The 18,246-nt window shown below is 41.7% G+C and overlaps 1 long non-coding RNA gene across 1 annotated transcript; it reads left to right on the forward strand.

Annotated features, from left to right (window-relative positions):
* Positions 1–201: 201 nt before the first annotated feature.
* LOC142171435 (uncharacterized) lies at positions 202–17,802 on the forward strand. The gene is made up of 2 exons (XR_012700999.1): positions 202–447; positions 17,177–17,802. It is a non-coding gene; the product is annotated as an uncharacterized LOC142171435 (long non-coding RNA).
* The last annotated feature ends 444 nt before the right edge of the window (positions 17,803–18,246 follow it).

Raw genomic sequence — 18,246 nt, forward strand, 5'->3', positions numbered from 1 at the left:
GCACGGCAAATCCCCGCTTCACTTTGCGACCAATTCGGTCGGAAGATAAAAAGTCAATAATAATAGTTGACCAATTAAGCGACTGCTTTAGTCGCAAAATAAAAATTAAAATAGTAAAAGAATATTTTAGCGAGTTTGTGACCGCGATAGTCAGAAAGGTAAATATAATATTTCAAGCCAGAATCCTATATTCCCAATTTCAACCATATTTCTCCAATTTCCCCCCTCTCTCTCTCTCGCTTTCTCTATCGATATTTTATTTCTCTGCGATTTCTCTTCCATTCTACCAGTGTTGTTTGATTCTTCGATTTCTCTTCAACTCCACCTGTGCGGCTGACGAAGGCAAGCGGCAGATAACAATTTTCGGCTAACGGCGGAAATTTAAAGCCTATTCTTCGACTCTTGAAGACCAATTCTGCTCCAATTTCTCTCCCACTCCTCTTTTCGGTTAGTTTCTGTCTACGTCTCTCTTTTTATTACCTAGGTATTTTGTGGTTTTAGCATTATCTCAATAGGTTTATCCTTGAAGATTTATTACCTAGCTAATTTCTTTATTACCTAGATAGTTTCTTCGACTCTTGAAGACCAATTGACTCTTGAACATTTATCCTTTTTACTGCTCAAATAAAAAAATAGGTTTCAAGAGCTTGAGAGATTCAGAAGTTGTTCGTTTCTATAGCTATATTTTTCAACACCTATAAAGAAAAGTAAATATTATACATATACTCCTTTGGTCCAGAGGTTTTGGCGTGATAGTGGACCTCGAGATTCGAACGAAGGAATTGCACACTTTCTCTTTAAGAAACTGAAAAATAAATTTAACCTCATTATTGTAAATGGTTTGCTTATATTTCTGTTCAGTTCTATTAAGAGGAGGCTTTGAACTTTTATACATTTTAATTGAAAGGATGAGTTTTTAGAATATGTTGCTATTGGAGGATAGAGTCGTTAAATGTGATGCAAATACAGTGAATAAGAGACTTATTGAGTTTTGAGTATAATAGAGGATAGAAGAGTATCGTGAATGACCTTACTCAACCGAATGTCCTTATTTGAGTTGAAAGCTTAAATATATGTGGTGTAGGAATAAGAGCACATTTTCTTATTTTGGTATGTGTAAAGAGCCAACTGTACTAATTCTTTCTTTCTTCTTGTTTTGATTGTGCAATAGAAAGGAAAGAAAGAATACATCTCCCTTTATTAGGAATGTTGTTGTAAGATTATTTAGTAATAATATTTATGTCCATATGTCCAAGGATGAAGGAACTATGAGGGGTTAAGGGGTTGAATATGGGAAAGGGATCAATTATGGGGAAGCTGTAACAAATATTTGCATTCATATTCAGAGAGATTTTTCTGAGAGCCTTGAAAGCAATGAACTAGTTGACCAACTAACAAAATTTTGATGTAATTTGCCTTTTTAACTTTGAGGTAGAGCCAATAACTAATCTACAGAAGAATAGTGGCGTCACGATCCAAATCTCCCTCCGTAAAATGTCGTGACGGTACCTAGTCTCTAAGACTAGGTAAGCCTAACAATTGCGGAATAACTGAAATAATAACAGAAATAACGACTAAACTTCAACAGATAAATATATAACTGAAAACTGCCGCTCGGCACGTACAATAAAATCAACAACTTTGAGTATAAATAACTCCCAAAACCCGATAGTCACAAGTCACAAGCTCTGAGGACGTACTAAATGTCTTTATACATCAGCGTCTAAAAGAAATAAAGAAAAGACAACATAATAAGGATCGAGGGGTACTCCGAGGTCTGCGGACGCTGGAAGATATACCTTGAAGTCTCCAAGCAGCAGCACGTACTAATATCGAGGATGGTAGGATGTACTTGGATCTGCACAAAACATGTGCAGAAGCGAAGTATGAGTACACCACAACGGTGCCCAGTAAGTGCCAAGCCTAACCTCAGTAGAGTAGTGATGAGGTCAGGTCAGGGCCCTACTGGAATATAAGAAATAAGGCAGAAGGCGAAATGATAAAAAGGGATGGCAGGTAAATAAACAGTAGAAATGTACGGAAAGGTAACACCTCAGGAAAGCAGGAAGACAATTATAACACGTAAGGAAAGTAACATCTTACAAGTTAAGGAACAACAACAACAACAAACAACACAGCAAAAGAGAAAATCAATAGAGTCGCTCCCGAAGTACCGCCTCGTAGTCCCAAAAGTAAATATCTCACAACGACACGGCAAACACCTCGTACTACAATCTCACTCTGCACGGAAGAAACCTCGTGCCAAATCACACTCTGCATGGAAGAGACCTCGTGCCAATCACACTCCGCACGGAAGAAACCTCGTGCCAATAACACTCCGCACGGAAGAAACCTCGTGCGAATCACACTCCGCACGGAAGAAACCTCGTGCCAATAACACTCCGCACGAAAGAAACCTCGTGCCAATAACACTCCGCACGGAAGAAACCTCGTGCCACAACCAAACAATCATCACAACAAGAATCACGAAGAATCAACACATAATAAATACAAAAATGATTTTTCAAACAAGGAAACCCTACAATTAAAGAACAAATACAGAATCAAGGAACAACATGTAATTTAACTAAGCATGTTGTACATATTTCAACTGAGAGATGAAACACATAAACATGTGAAATTAGACTAAATTTGAAGACTACACGTGCTAGAATAACTCATTTAAGGTATAGAAAGGAAACCACTTAGCGAAGACTGGATTTTTCACATTTTCCTTGTGTACGCACTCGTCACCTTGCGTATACGGCACTCACATATTATAAATTTGTCACAAAAGTACCAAATCCTAAGGAGATTTCTCCCACACAAGGTTAGACAAGTCACTTACCTCAAACCAAGCTTAAATCAGTCAATAAGAATGCCTTTCCCTTGACTTTCCGACTCCAAACGACCCAAATTTATCCAAAAGCAAGTACATACTATAAATATAATTATAAGAAACTAATCTAATTAATGAAATCAAGACTTTAACAAGAAATCATAAAATCGCCCCAAAAGGTCGACCCGGGCCTATGTCTCACAATCAGGTAAAAGTCACAAAATCTGAATACCCGTTCAACCACGATTCCAACCATACCAAAATTACTCAAATCCGATACCAAAATCTTGATAAAAACCACAAAATCCGGCCTAAGAATTGTTTCTCAATTTTTCCCAATTTTCCACCCCAAACCACAAATTAAATGATGAAATCAAAGGCATAATCGTAGAAATTAACCAAAACTAAGTAAGATTCACTTACCCCAAACACGTACGTGAAAATATATCCAATGCCTAATTCCGAGCTCTCGAGTCCAAATGGTGAAAAATGACATAAATCCTCGATATTGAACTTTTAAAATCTGCCCAGGTAATTCCTTCTTCGCGAGTGCGGAAGCATCCTCGCGTTCGCGAAGCACAAAAATGCTTTTGTCCAAAAACCTTCTATGTGAACGCAAGGGCCCACTCGCAAATGTGGCGAACACTGCCCCCATGCCTTCGTGAACGTGGAGCTTCACTCGCGAATGCGTGGCCTAAAAGCCTGAAACCCCAACTGATCGAACATCTATGCGAACGCGAAGTCCCTCACGCGAACGCGTAGACTTTAGACTCTTCAGCTTCGAGAACATAGGACCCTCATCGCGAACGCGAAGGCAAAAATCCCAGCAAAACTTAACTCCTCTATGCGAACGAGGGAGAACCATCACGAACGCGTAGAAGGAAACCAGACACCAGATCTTCTGAAGCTTCAACCATCATCTAAGTCAAAATTCCAATCCGTTAACCATCCGAAATCCACCCTAGGCCCCCGGGACCTTAACTAATTATACCAACAAGTCCTAAAACATCATACAAACTTAGTCGATCCTTCAATTCACATCAAACAACGCTAAAATCATGAATCGCACCCCAATTCAAGCCTAATGAACTAAGAAAATTCCAACTTCTACAAACGATGCCGAGATCTATCAAATCACGTCCGATTGACCTCAAATTTTGCACACACGTCACATTTGACATTACAGACCTACTCCAACTTTCGGAATCAAAATCCTACGCCGATATCAAAAAGTCCACTCGCGTTCAAATTTCCCAAATACCTTCCAAAATTCAACTTTCACCAATTAACACCGAAATGATCTACGGACCTCCAAATCAACATCCGAATACGCTCCTAAGACCATAATCACCATACGGAGCCATTGAAACCGACGAAACTCTATTCTGGAGTCGTCTTCACATAGTTCAAACAACGCTTACAACTCAAACTTCAAACTTAGGGACTATGTGTCCCATTTCACTTCGAAACTCTCCCGAACCCGAAACCTAGCACCCCGGAAAGTCATGTAAGCATAAAAATGAAGCGGAGGAAGAAATAATTAGGGGATCAAGGCTCATACTCTCAAAATGACCGGCCGGGTTGTTACATCCTCCCCCTCTTAAAACAATCGTTAGTCCTCGAACGAGTATAGAGACATACCTGAAGTGGTGAAAAGATTAGGGTAACAGCTCGAAAGAGTATAGAGACACACCTGAAGTGGTGAAATGATGAAGGTAAGGGCTGCGCATATCGTGCTCAGTCTCCCAAGTCACCTCATCGACTGGCTGGCCCCTCCACTAAACCTTCACTGAAGCAATGTTCTTCTACCTTAACTTTCAAACCTGCCTATCCAAAATGGACACCGACTCCTCAACTGTTACGACCCAAAATCCTAACCTGTCGTGATGGCGCCTATCTCAATACTAGGCAAGCCGACTATCTCAATAAATCACAATTTCTTTTAAGTTTGAAAATATAATAATTAAATTTCATAAAAAATCTCACAAATTATTGACGTAAACTACATTCCCAAAATCCGGTGTCACTGAGTAGATGAGCATCTAAATGATAACATAGTCTGACTGATAAAAACACTATCTGGAAATATAAAACAATATAATATCTGAATGGAAAGAGAGTCAAGGTCTGCGGATGCCAAGCAACTACATTGATAATCTTCAACAGATAGATCTCTGAAATCTAGCAGCATCCGTATCCGTGAGTACCTGGATCTGCACACGAGGTGCAAGGTGTAGTATGAGTACAACCAACTCAATAAGTAACAAGACTAACCTCTGGGCTGAAAGTAATGATGAGCTCAGCAGGTACAATCTAGTATAGAAATAATAGTACAGAAATATAGGCATGCTTTCAAGTTCAACAGTTAACTCCATACAAGTAAAATAGATCAATACTGAATGATATGAGGAATATGACATCTTAGTGGAAAACCTCGTGTACTCACGGTCACAATTACTCGGTCACTTAGTACTATATATGGCCAATCCAGCCCAGGGAAGTTCCATTCCGTATATGTATACATTAATTGACAGTCAGTGACTCAATACCGTATAAGGCCAATCCAGCCCAGGGGTAAATTTATCCCCAAATTATAATAATTCGGACAAGATCCATGTCCAGGGAAATTCATCACAAATACAAATAAGTAAGGCAAGTTCTTGCCCTGGGAAATCCACCCCGAATATATAATCATCTACGCTCACTATGTGGGGTGCAGACTCCGGAGGGGCTCCTTCAGCCCAAGCGTGATATAAAGCTGATATGGCATGCTGCGGGCGGGCAACCCTAATCCATATAATAATAAATATAATAAGGCATGTTGTGGCGTGCAGCCCCGATCCAGAACAAGAAAGCTTATAAGGCCTGCTGCGGCGTGCAACCCGATTCCATAATAATAATAATAATAATAATAATAATAATAATATATAAAGCCGATGTGGCCTACTGCAGGCGGGCAGCCCCGATCCCATAAATATCCTCACAATGGATGAACATGACTGAGTATAAAATGTACATTTTAAAATAATTAATTTAATAGCAATACGACCCCATGGGTCCCGAAATATCGGCGCGTAGTCTAAACATGATCTTTAATACGAGCCTCACCTTAATTTCTCAAACACGTGGAGGATACAAGAATAATAATATGATTCTTAAATTTTACAACTCCATAGGATTTATTTAAGTCACAATTTCTATGGTGTATGCCCACACGCTCGTCACCTAGCATGTGCGTCACCTCCAACAATTGATATAACACAAAATTCAGAGATTCATACCCTCAGAACCAAGTTTAGAAATGTTACTTACCTCAAACCGTGTAACTCTTTACTCCGCTATGCCTTTGCCTCGCGAATCGGCCTCCGAACGCCTAGAATTCTAGCCACAATTAATTCGATTTAGTCAATACAAATTATAGGAATTAATTCCTTATGAAAATACAAATTTTTCAACAAAATCCGAAATTTAACTCAAAAACCTCCCGTGGGGCCCACGTCTCGGAACCCGAAAAAAGTTATGAAATATGACTGCCAATCCAATCACGAGTTAAACCATACAAATTTTACCAAATTCCGACATCAACTCGACCCTCAAATCTTTAATTAAAGTCTTTGAAGATTTCTACCATTTTCAGCCCAATCTTTACCCATTTGAACTCAACAATCTTCCCACAAACCTTATTGGTACAAGCATGTATAAATAATACTCTCACATCCAAGAATCATACTCCCAATCACCCATCTTTACCCAAACTCAAAATTGAAGACTAGGGTTAGAACCTTAGCTCTTGGGTGAAGATCTTGTGATATTTCCTTGTTGGACTTCAAAGCTTGAACAAGATCTTAATAAACATAGCACTTGAGCTTCTTCCTCTCTCCAGAACACTCTCCCTTCTCTCTAAAAATGTCAGATTTTTCCTCCAAAATGACTTCAAAGGCTATATATCGAAGTTGGGTCGGGTTATAAAACCAGAAAAATGAAATGTCGAAACACACTCTGTTGTCGCATATGCGACCGCATAATGCTTTTGCGGCCCGCAAAATGGCTTACCGGAACTGGGCATCTTCTGCCCGGGTGTGAGGTCACTATGCGGCCCCCAAACCTATTCTGCGGTCGAACTGCATCGCAGAACTATTATGTGGTCGCAGAATCATCCACAAAATAACGTCAAAACTTGCCAGTCCTTCCTCACTCTGCGGCCATTCTGCGGCCCGCAGAGTGATTCTTCAGTCGCAAAGTGGACTGCAGAAATACCTTTTTTTGCCAAAAAATTTCATTAACAATTTAGTGCATTCTTCAACCCAAAACCTTAATTTCCTTAGCAAAATTTTTCGGGGTCGTTTACACGTATGTCAACATCCGATCAACCTTCTCAACTTAAGTTTTAAACCTTGGAACTAAGTGTTCCAATTCATTCCGAAATCTACCCAACAAGTCACATAATTGTAACTGAACACAGAATAAGTAGTAACTGGGGAAACGGGGCTATAATACTCAAAACGACCGCCCGGGTCGTTACATCAACATATGACAAATCCTTGTCTAACTGGACTGAGCTGAAATCTAACACATGAGACGGATCGCCGTGATAATTCCGGAGCATAAAAACATGGAATACTGGATGAACTGCAGCTAGACTAGGTGGTAGTGCAAGTCTATAAGCCACCTCTTCAACCCTCTCAAGAATCTCAAAAGGTCTGATATACCTAGCGCTCAACTTGCCCTTCTTCCCGAACCTCATAACACCCTTCATGGGTGAAACCCGAAGCAAGACCCGCTCCCCAACCATGAATGCAACATCGCGAACCTTCCGATCCGCATAACTCTTCTGCCTAGATTGGGCTATATAAAGTTAATCCCGAATCACCTTAACCTTTTCCAAAGCATCCTGAAAAAAGTATGTACTCAATAGCCTTGCCTCACCCGGCTCAAACCAACCCACTGGAGACCGACACCGTCTACCATACAAAGCCTCAAACAGGGCCATCTAAATGCTCGACTGATAACTATTGCTGTAGGCAAACTCCGCAAGTGGCAAGAACTGATCCCAAGAACCCCTAAACTCAATCACATGCACGAAACATATCCTCCAGTATCTGAATAGTGCACTCGGACTGCCCGTCCGTCTGAGGGTGAAATGCTATGCTCAACTTTACTCGAGTACCTAACTCATGCTGTACGACCCTCCAAAACCGTGTTGTAAACTGCGTACCCTGGTTAGAAATGATAGATATCTGCACGCCATGAAGCGTGACAATCTCGCGGATATAAACTCAAGCTAGCTGCTCAAAAGAATAAGTGGTCATTACTGGTATGAAATTAGCTGACTTGGTATACCTATCCACAATCACCCAAACTACATCGAACTTCCTCTGAGTCCATGGGAGTCCAAAAACAAAATCCATAGTAATTCGCTCCCATTTCCACTCCGGAATCACTAGCTTCTGAAGCAATCCACCTGGCCGCTGATGCTCATACTTCACCTGCTCGCAATTTAGGCACCGAGCTACATACTCTACTATGTCCTTTTTTATTCTCCTCTACCAATAATGCTTCCTCAAGTCCTGATACATCTTCGCGGCACCTGGATGAATGGAGTACTGCGAATTGTGAGCCTCCTCGAGAATCAACTCGTGCAAACCATCTACATTGGGCACACATAGCCTGTCCAGTATCCTCAATGCACAGTCATCTCCAATAGTGACCTACTTGGCATAACCGTGCTGAACCATGTCCTTAAGGACAAGCAGATATGCGTCATCATATTGACGCTCCCTGATACGATCATAAAGAGAAGACTGAGAAACCACACAAGCCAAAACTCGACTCAGCTCAGAAACATCCAATCTAACAAACTGGTTGGCCAAGACCTGAACATCCAATGCCAATGGCCTCTCCGCTGCTGGTAGATATGCTAAGCTGTCCAAACTCTCCGCCCTGCGACTCAAGGCATCGGCTACCACATTGGCCTTCCTCGGATGGTATAGAATGGTGATATCATAGTCCTTAAGTAGCTCTAACCACCTTTGCTGATGGAAGTTAAGATCCTTCTGTTTGAACAGATTTTACAAACTCAGGTGATCGGTGTAGATATCACAAGGGACACCGTACAAATAGTGCCGCCGAATCTTCAAGGCATGAACAATAGCTGCTAATTCAAGGTCGTGGACAGGATAGTTCTTCTCATGCACCTTCAATTGTCTAGACGCATAGATAATCACCCTACTGTCCTGCATCAACACCGCGCTGGGACAAATATGTGACACATCACAATATACAGTATAAGACCTCGAAACTATAGGTAATACAAACACTGGGGCAGTAGTCAAAGCTGTCTTGAGCTTTTGAAAGCTCTCCTCACACTCCTTTGTCCACTTGAACGGAGCACCCTTCTGGGTCAGCCTGGTCAAAGGTGCTGCAATAGATGAGAAACCCTCTACAAATCGACGGTAATACCCCGCCAAATCAAGAAAACTCCGAATCTCTGAAGCTAAGGATGCTCTAGGCCAACTCTGTACTATTTCAACCTTCTATGGAACCATTGCATATAACTTCTTTTATCTCAAGGTCTGGAGCACAGTCCTCAGGTGCTGCTCATGATCCTCCAGACTGCGGGAGTACAACAGCATGTCGTCAATAAACACAATGACGAATGAGTTAAGATAGGGCCAGAATACACTATGCATCAAATGCATAAATGCTGCCGGGGCGTTGGTCAGCCCAAATGACATCAAAAGGAACTCGTAGTGACCATACCGAGTCCTGAAAGCAGCCTTCAGGATATCTGGCTCCCGAATCTTCAACTGATGATAGCTTGAATGCAAGTCAATCTTGGAAAACACTCTGCCACCCTGTAACTGATCAAATAGTTCATCAATACAAGGCAATTGATACATGTTCTTCACCGTAACTTTGTTCAACTGGCGATAATCAATACACATGCGCATGTAACCATCCTTCTTCTTCACAAACAAGACTGGAGCACCCCAAGGTGACACACAGGGCCGAATGAAGCCCTTATCAAGAAACTCATACAACTGCTCCTTTAACTCCTTCAACTCAGGCGGAGCTATGCGATATGGAGAAATAAAGATGGGTTGAGTGGCCGGTAATAAATCAATACCAAAGTCGATGTCCCTATCAGGCGGCATGCCCGGAAGATCTGCTAGATATGCAGCCCGATCCCATAAATATCCTCACAAATCAGGCCCTCGGCCTCACTCAATCATCAATCTCTCCAGTCTCTCGGGCTCACAGTGTCATGAAAAATAGCCCAAATATGATGATATGATGTATCAATAAATAACAACAAAGACTGAGATATGATATGCAATGAAATGAATATGACTCAGTATGAATTTTCAATTTAAAATAGATAATTCACAGCAATATGACCTTTGTGGGTCCCAATAATACTGGCACATAGCCTCAATCATGATTTTTAATATGCTTTTCTGCTTAATTTCTCTAACTCATAAAACGCATGAAAAATGCCAAGATCATTTAACTACAAAATTTCATAGAAATAATTATGTCACAATTTCGATAGTGCACGCCCACACGCCCATCACCTAGCATGTGCGTCACCTTTCAACAATTCACGAAATACATATATTCCGGGTTCATACCCTCAACTCCAAGATTACAAGAGTTACTTACCTCGAACATGCCAAATCCAATGTCGAGCAAGCTAAGCAATGCTCCAGAAATTATAAGAATTAATTCCAATAATCTAGTCACAATAATTTGACTCAGTCCACACAATTTATAAGAATTAATTCCATATCAAAACACTAATATTTTCCATAAAATCCGAAATTACACCCCAAAAATCATCCGTGGGGCCCACGTATCGAAATCTGATGAAACTCCCAAAATACTACAACCCATCCAATTACAAGTTCAACCATACTAATTTCACTCAAATCCGACTCCAAATCGGTATTCAAACTTGAAAAATTCATTTTATGACATTATAGAAATTTCCTTCTATTTCTCTTGAAGATTCAATAATCTTACACCAAAAATGAAGATATATTCATGGAATATAATCACAAGGGAGTTAAGAACACTTACCCCAAGTTGTGTGAAAAATTTCCTCTCCAAAATCGCCCAAGCCGAGCTCCAAAATGTCCAAAATGAGAAAAAATCTCGGAACCCTCGTTTTAAACACTGCCCAGGCATTTCCCCACCTGCGGTGCCTGGGCTTGCACCTGCGTATCCGCATTTGCGGAACAAATTGCGTGCCTGCGGACAATGCCAACCTTTCAAAACCTCGCATCTGCGGGCTCGCATATGCACAAACCCTTCGCACCTGCGATCGCCCAAGGCCAGCCCCAGTCCGCATCCGCGCAACACCTTCGCACCTGCGGCCTCGCAGATGGGGAAAATTCCTCGCATCTGCGAGCACTGCCCAGTCCCACTCTTGGCCGCTTCTGCGGCTTATTTCACGCACATGCGGCTTCGCACCTGCGATCACAATCTTCGCAGGTGCGATCACACCAGTAGGCAGCAGTTCCTGCAGTCTTTCAAATTCAAAAATCAATCTGTTAACAATCCGAAACTCACCCGAGGCCCTCGGGTCCACGTACGAACATACCAACAAGTTCCATAACATAACACGGACCTACTCGAGGCCTCAAATCATACCTAACAACCTCAAAAATATGAACTACACACGTATTCAAGCCTAATAAATTTCCAAATTGCACAAACGACGCCGAAACCTATCAAATCATGTCCGATTGACCTCAAATTATGCACACAAGTCACATTTCACACTACAGACCTATTCAAATTTCCGGAATCGGATTCTGACTCCGATATCAAAAAGTCAAACCCCCGGTCAAACTTTCCAAAAATTCAACTTTCGGTAATTCAAGCCAAATTCCACTACAGATCCGAGGTCGTTTACACATAAGTCCGCATCCGGTCACTATTTTAACTTAAGCTTTAAACCTTGGAACTAAGTGTTCCAATTCCTTTGAAAACCTTACTGGACCCGAACCAATTACCCTGATAATTCACACAACAACTGTAAAGTACAATTTGAGCAGTAAATGGGGAAACAATGTTGTAATACGCAAAATGACCGGCCGAGTCGTTACACCTCTTCATTGCACCCGAACTGAAGGATAACTCTTAGATCTCAACTGTCGGACCTGCCAGTCTAGAATAGCTACCGGCTCCTCCTCAACTGTCGGACCTGCCAATTGGACTGAGCTGAAGTCTAATACATGGGACGGATCACGATGATATTTTCGGAGCATTGATACATGGAATACCGGATGAACTGCTGATAAGCTAGGTGGTAGTGCAAGCTTGTAGGCTACTTCACCCACCCTTTCAAGAATTTTAAAGGGTCCGATATACCTAGGGATTAACTTGCCCTTCTTTCCGAATCTTATTACACCTTTCATAGGTGAAACCTAGAGCAATACTCTTTCTACAGTCATGAATGCTACATCACGAACCTTAAGGTTAGTATAACTCTTTTTCCTAGACTAAGCTATGCGAAGTCGATCTTGGATAACCTTGACCTTATCCAAGGCATCCTGTACCAAATCAGTACCCAACAACCGAGCTTGTTTCGGTTCAAACCAACCCACTGGCAAATGACATCGCCTCCCATATAATACTTCATATGGAGCCATCTGAATGCTCGACTGGTAGCTGTTATTATAGGCAAACTCCGCAAGTGGCAAGAACTGATCCCAAGAACCTCCAAAGTCTATAACACAAGAGCGAAGCATATCTTCCAATATCTGAATAGTGCGCTCGGACTGTCCGTCTGTCTGTGGATGAAATGTTGTACTCAACTCAACCCGCGTGCCTAACTCATGCTGTATAGCCTACCAAAAATGTGAGGTGAACTGCGTACCTCAATCTAAAATAATAGACACGGGCATACCGTGAAGGCGGACAATCTCACGAATGTAAATTTCAGCTAACCGCTCTGAAAAATAGGTAATTGCCACTGAAATAAAATGTGCTGACTTGGTCAACTTGTCCACAATGACCTATACTGCATCAAACTTTCTCTGAGTCAGTAGGAGTCCAACAACAAAATCCATAGTGATACGCTCCCACTTCCACTAAGAAATTTCTAACTTCTAAAGCAAACCACCAGGTCTCTGATGCTCGTACTTGACTTGCTGACAATTTAGTCACCGAGCTACATATGCAACTATATCCTTTTTCATTCTCCTTGACCATTAATGTTGTCGTAAATCTTGATACATTTTGGCGGTACCCAGATTGAGGTACGCAGTTCACCTTATATTTGGCGGTACCCAGATTGATACATTAGGAACACAAATATGACCCTGCATCCACAGAACTCCATCATCTCCCACAACAACCTACTTTCCACCGCCGTGCCGCACCGTGTCCTTAAGGACAAGTAAATGAGGATCATTACACTACTGCTCTCTGATGTGCTCATATAAAGAAGATCCAGTGACTGTACAAGCTAGAACCTGACTGGGCTCTAAAATAACTAACCTTACGAACTGATTGGCCAAAGTTTGAACATCTGCAACGAGCGGCCTCTCACTAACTGGAATATACGCAAGGCTGCCCATACTCACAACCTTTCTACTCAAAGCATCGGCCACCATATTGGCCTTTCTCGGATGATACAAAATGGTGATATCATAGTCTTTCAACATCTCCAACCATCTTCTCTGCCTCAAATTAAGATCTTTCTGTTTGAATAGATACTGTACACTACGATGATCTGTGAATACTTTACATGACACGCCGTAAAGGTAGTGTCTCCAAATCTTCAGCGCATGAACAATGGCTTCCAATTCTAAGTCATGAATAGGATAATTCTTCTCATGGACTTTCAAATGTCGCGATGCATAAGCAATCACCCTTCCATCTTGCATTAATACTGCACCTAGTCCAATCCAAGATGCATCATAATACACCGTGTACGATCCTGAACCTGTGGATAACACCAACAATGGCGTCGTAGTCAAAGCAGTCTTGAGCTTCTGAAAGCTCAACTCACACTTGTCTGACCATCTGAATGGAACACCTTTCTGTGTCAATTTGGTCAACGAGTTTGCTATAGATGAAAACCCTTCCACGAACCGGCGATAATAACCTGCCAAACCCAGAAAACTCCGTATCTCTTTAACTGAAGTAGGTCTAGGCCAGTTCTGAACTGCCTCAATCTTCTTAGGATCTACCTTTATGCCTTCTGCAATACAACATGCCCCCAAGAGGCAACCGAGTTTAACCAAAACTCATATTTTGAAAATTTGGCATATAACTGATTATTCTTCAAAGTCTGAAGCATAATCTGAAGATGTTGTTCATGCTCCTCTCGATTGCTAGAGTAAATCAAGATGTCATCAATGAATACAACCAAAAAAGAATCCAGATAGGGCTTGAACACCCGATTCATCAAATCCATAAATGCTGCTTGGGCATTAGTAATCCCAAATAACATCACTAGGAATTCATAATGCCCATACCGGGTCCGAAAAGTTGTCTTACGGATATCAGATGCCCTAATATTCAACTGATGATAACCGGACCTCAAATCGATCTTTGAAAACACCTTGGCACCCTGAAGTTGATCAAATAAGTCATCAATTCTTGGCAACGGATATTTGTTTTTAATAGTGACCTTGTTCAACTATCGGTAATCTATACATATTCGCATAGAACCATCTTTCTTCTTTATAAATAACACTGGTGCACCCCAGGGTGAGACACTAGGTCTAATGAATCCCTGATCAAGCAAGTCTTGTAAGTGCTCCTTTAATTCCCTCAACTCCGACGGGGCCATACGGTATGGAGGAATAGAAATGGGCTGAGTGCCCGGAGCTAAATCAATACATAAGTCAATATCTCTGTCGGGTGGCATCCCCGACAAATCTGCAGGAAATACTTCTGGAAATTCACGAACAACTGGGGCTGAGTCCATAGAAGGAACATCCGCACTGGGATCGCGAATATAAGCCAAATAAGATAGAAACCCCTTCTCGACCATACACTGAGCCTTCATATAATAGATAACCCTGCTGGTAGAACGACCAGGAGTTCCTTTCCACTCCAATAGAGGTAACCCTGGCATGGCTAAGGTCATCGTCTTGGCATGACAGTCCAATATAGCATGATAAGGTGACAGCCAATCCATACACAATATGACGTCAAAATCTACCATGTCAAGAAGTAGAAGATCCACACTAGTCTCGAGACACCCAATAGTAACCACACACAAATGATAGACATGATCTACCACAACAGAATCTCCCACTAGTGTGGAAATATAAACAAACGCACTCAGAGAATCACGGGGTACAATCAAATATGAAGTAAAGTAGCATGACACATAGGAGTAAGTAACATGACACTGAGGCATCTCTATGGAAAACTGGAACAATACCTTTGATCACGACATCGGATGACTCGGCCTCAGGCCTAGCTGGGAAAGCATAGAATCGGGGCTAGGCCCCACCAGTCTGAACTACATCTCTAGGACAGGCCATAGCTGGCTGGCCTCCACCTCTAGCAGTCTGGCCTCAACCTCTACTAGTCTGACCTCTACCTCTAGCTGTCTGACCTCTACCTCTAACAGTCTAGCCCCTACCCCTAGCTGGTCGGTCAGGCAATGGAGCAACCGGTGCCAAAATGATGGCATGAGAATCCTGTTGAGGTCTATTGCTCAACAACCTAGGACAATGCCTCCTGATGTGACCAATGTTCCCACACTCATAACACACATCCTGCTGCCGTGGTTGTTGAAGCTGAAGCTGACCTAAACGGGTCAGATAACCACCGTAGTGACTCTGAAGTGGTGGTACACTGATAGGAGCTGAATGTGCAGTAAATGCTGGCTGCCCAAGGTAAGGAACATAATAACCATGATTCCCTAAAGCACCATAAGAAGTCTGAAGTGCTGAATAAAATTGCCTGGGAATATGTCCTCTACCAGAAGTACCCCTGCCTACAGATGAGGTGCCTCTAAAATTACCGGAATAACGCGGCCTCTTATCTGACACTGGCCCTCTCTCCTGAGAAAGAACCATCTCGATCCGCCTGGAGACATTTGCAGCCGTCTGAAAAGAAATCTCATTCCTTGTCTCCTTGGCCATCAGTAGCTTGATAGGCTGAACGAGTCCATCAATGAACCTCCTCACCCTCTCTTTCTCGGTAGGAAGCAGAAGAAGAACATAACGGTCTAAAACCACAAAGCGGGTCTCATACTGAGTGACCGACATGCTGCCTTGCTGGAGACGCTCAAACTCTCTCCGATAATTCTCTCTCAAGGTAATAGGAAGGAACTTCTCCAGAAATAGCTGCGAGAACTATTCTCAGGTAACTGCAGGCGAACCAATTGGTCTAGTAAATACATAATCTTTCCACCACCTCTTGGCGGAACCAGTCATCTGAAATACAGCAAAACCAACCCCATTGCTTTCAACTATTCCATGTTCTGCAATACCTTATAGCAGCGGTCCAGAATATCTCGTGGGTCCTTAGAAGGTGTACCACTGAAATGGATTGGAAATATCTTGGTAAACTTGTCCAACCTCAACAAAGCCTCAGAAGACAAAGTAGGTCTGCCATTGGCCTGTGCCGCAACAACTGGATGAATTACACCAACTGGATGGGCTACTGGAGCCTGATACAAAGGAGTTGTCTGCACCGGAGCGGGAGTTGTAAGAGTTTGTGATTCTCCCCCACCTTGTGAGACGGCTGGTGCCACTACAAATACACCAATTTGGTCCACACCCTCCATAAGACTCACCAAATGGACTAGAGCATCTTGAAGTACTAGAGTAGCTATGAATCCTTCTGGAACCTGAACTGGTCCAACAGGTACCGTCTTAGCTGGAATCTCCGCTTCCAAATCCACCCGAGGTTCAACAATAGGTGATTCTACTCGAGCTCTAGATTGAGCTCTGCCTCTGCATCTACCTCGGCCTCGGCCCCTAGTCGTAGCTGTCACTGGGGATCTGGCTCCTGTCCGGTGGTAGATATAGAACGTGTTCTCGCCATCTGCAAGAGTACAAGAATAGAAGAGTTTAATCGTCAATGATAGAATAAAATCGCACGACAGAGTAGAATAGAAGTGAAATTGTTCCTAAATTCCATAGCCTCTGGAAGATAAGTACAGATGTTTCCGTACTGATCCTTTAGACTCTACTATGCTTGCTCGTGACTCATGAGACCTTGGTAACCTAACCTAGTGCTTGATGGTAGGCTATAATCTTATATTTTAGTCGCTTATTACATTCCAATTACGGCACTTTAATTGAGTTTGAGCGTAAATTGCTAGTGTTTTGCACTAATTGTGTGTTTTATGCCTTGTAGGACTGATTTCGATATGTAGATGTTATGGAATAAATTCAAGATATTCTGGAGCTTTGAAGTTTGAGTAAAAGCCCAAGGATTAATTCAGAATAGTGTTCGGGGGTCGAGGATCACTTTTGGGCGTCAAAATTCAAGGAAGAATAATCTGCCGAAAAATACACTGGTGCATCGCACTGGGCGACGCACCACTGAAAAAATCTGCAAAAAATGACAAACTTCAGAGACTGGGTTTTTGGGGCGTGTCAGGAAAAAGCAGTAATGCGGCGCACTGGGCGACGCACAGTGTGATGCATGAAAAGCAATAAGTTTGCAAGTTTTCCTATTTCGGCTAGAAAAAGGTGATTTCATTTTTGACACAGCTAAGACCTAAGGAGGCTAGAGAGAAGGTGGAGAAGCGAAAGCACAATGGATTCATCATTCAATCCTCACTCAAGACAAGAGTTTGGATCGTTTTATGTTTTTCTTTATATTTGTGATGAATTACTCCATATCTATGGAGTAGTTCTCTTTAGGGATTGATGGATTTGGTGTATTGATATTTGTTTATGGATATTAACTCTAGTTTTTATGTATTGAATCATTTTGAGTGTTTTAATTGTTGCATCTATATTCACATGTTCATCTAATTGAGAGAGGCATACTTGTGATATCTTTGCATTATCTTGTTGGTTGAATTCATTAATTCTTCTTAATAATTGAAAGAGTCTAGTTGAATTATTATTTAAACCTAGTTAGGAGAATAATCGAGAGAGGTTCTCCTAAAGACCAATCTACTACGAACTCTTGCATATATTCACCGAGCTTAAATTGGTTCACATTGTGAGGTTGAGACTTAATCGAGAGAGGAGTTTATACTAAATATTTGAACTAATAATTGAGTGAATTCGAGAGACTCACTTGAACATTAGAAGTGAATTAACTAGAGTTAAATCCCATACAATTATCTTGCACCTATCCAATCAGTCCCTATTTTCTCCCATTGATATCTTCTTTGCTTACTTTTGTTTCGATTGCCATTTGTCAATTAGCTTTAGATTCTTAGTTAATTATAGTTTTTAATCACATAATTC

This window comes from Nicotiana tabacum, chromosome 17 (genome assembly GCF_000715075.1).
Source record: "Nicotiana tabacum cultivar K326 chromosome 17, ASM71507v2, whole genome shotgun sequence".
NCBI lineage: Eukaryota > Viridiplantae > Streptophyta > Magnoliopsida > Solanales > Solanaceae > Nicotiana > Nicotiana tabacum.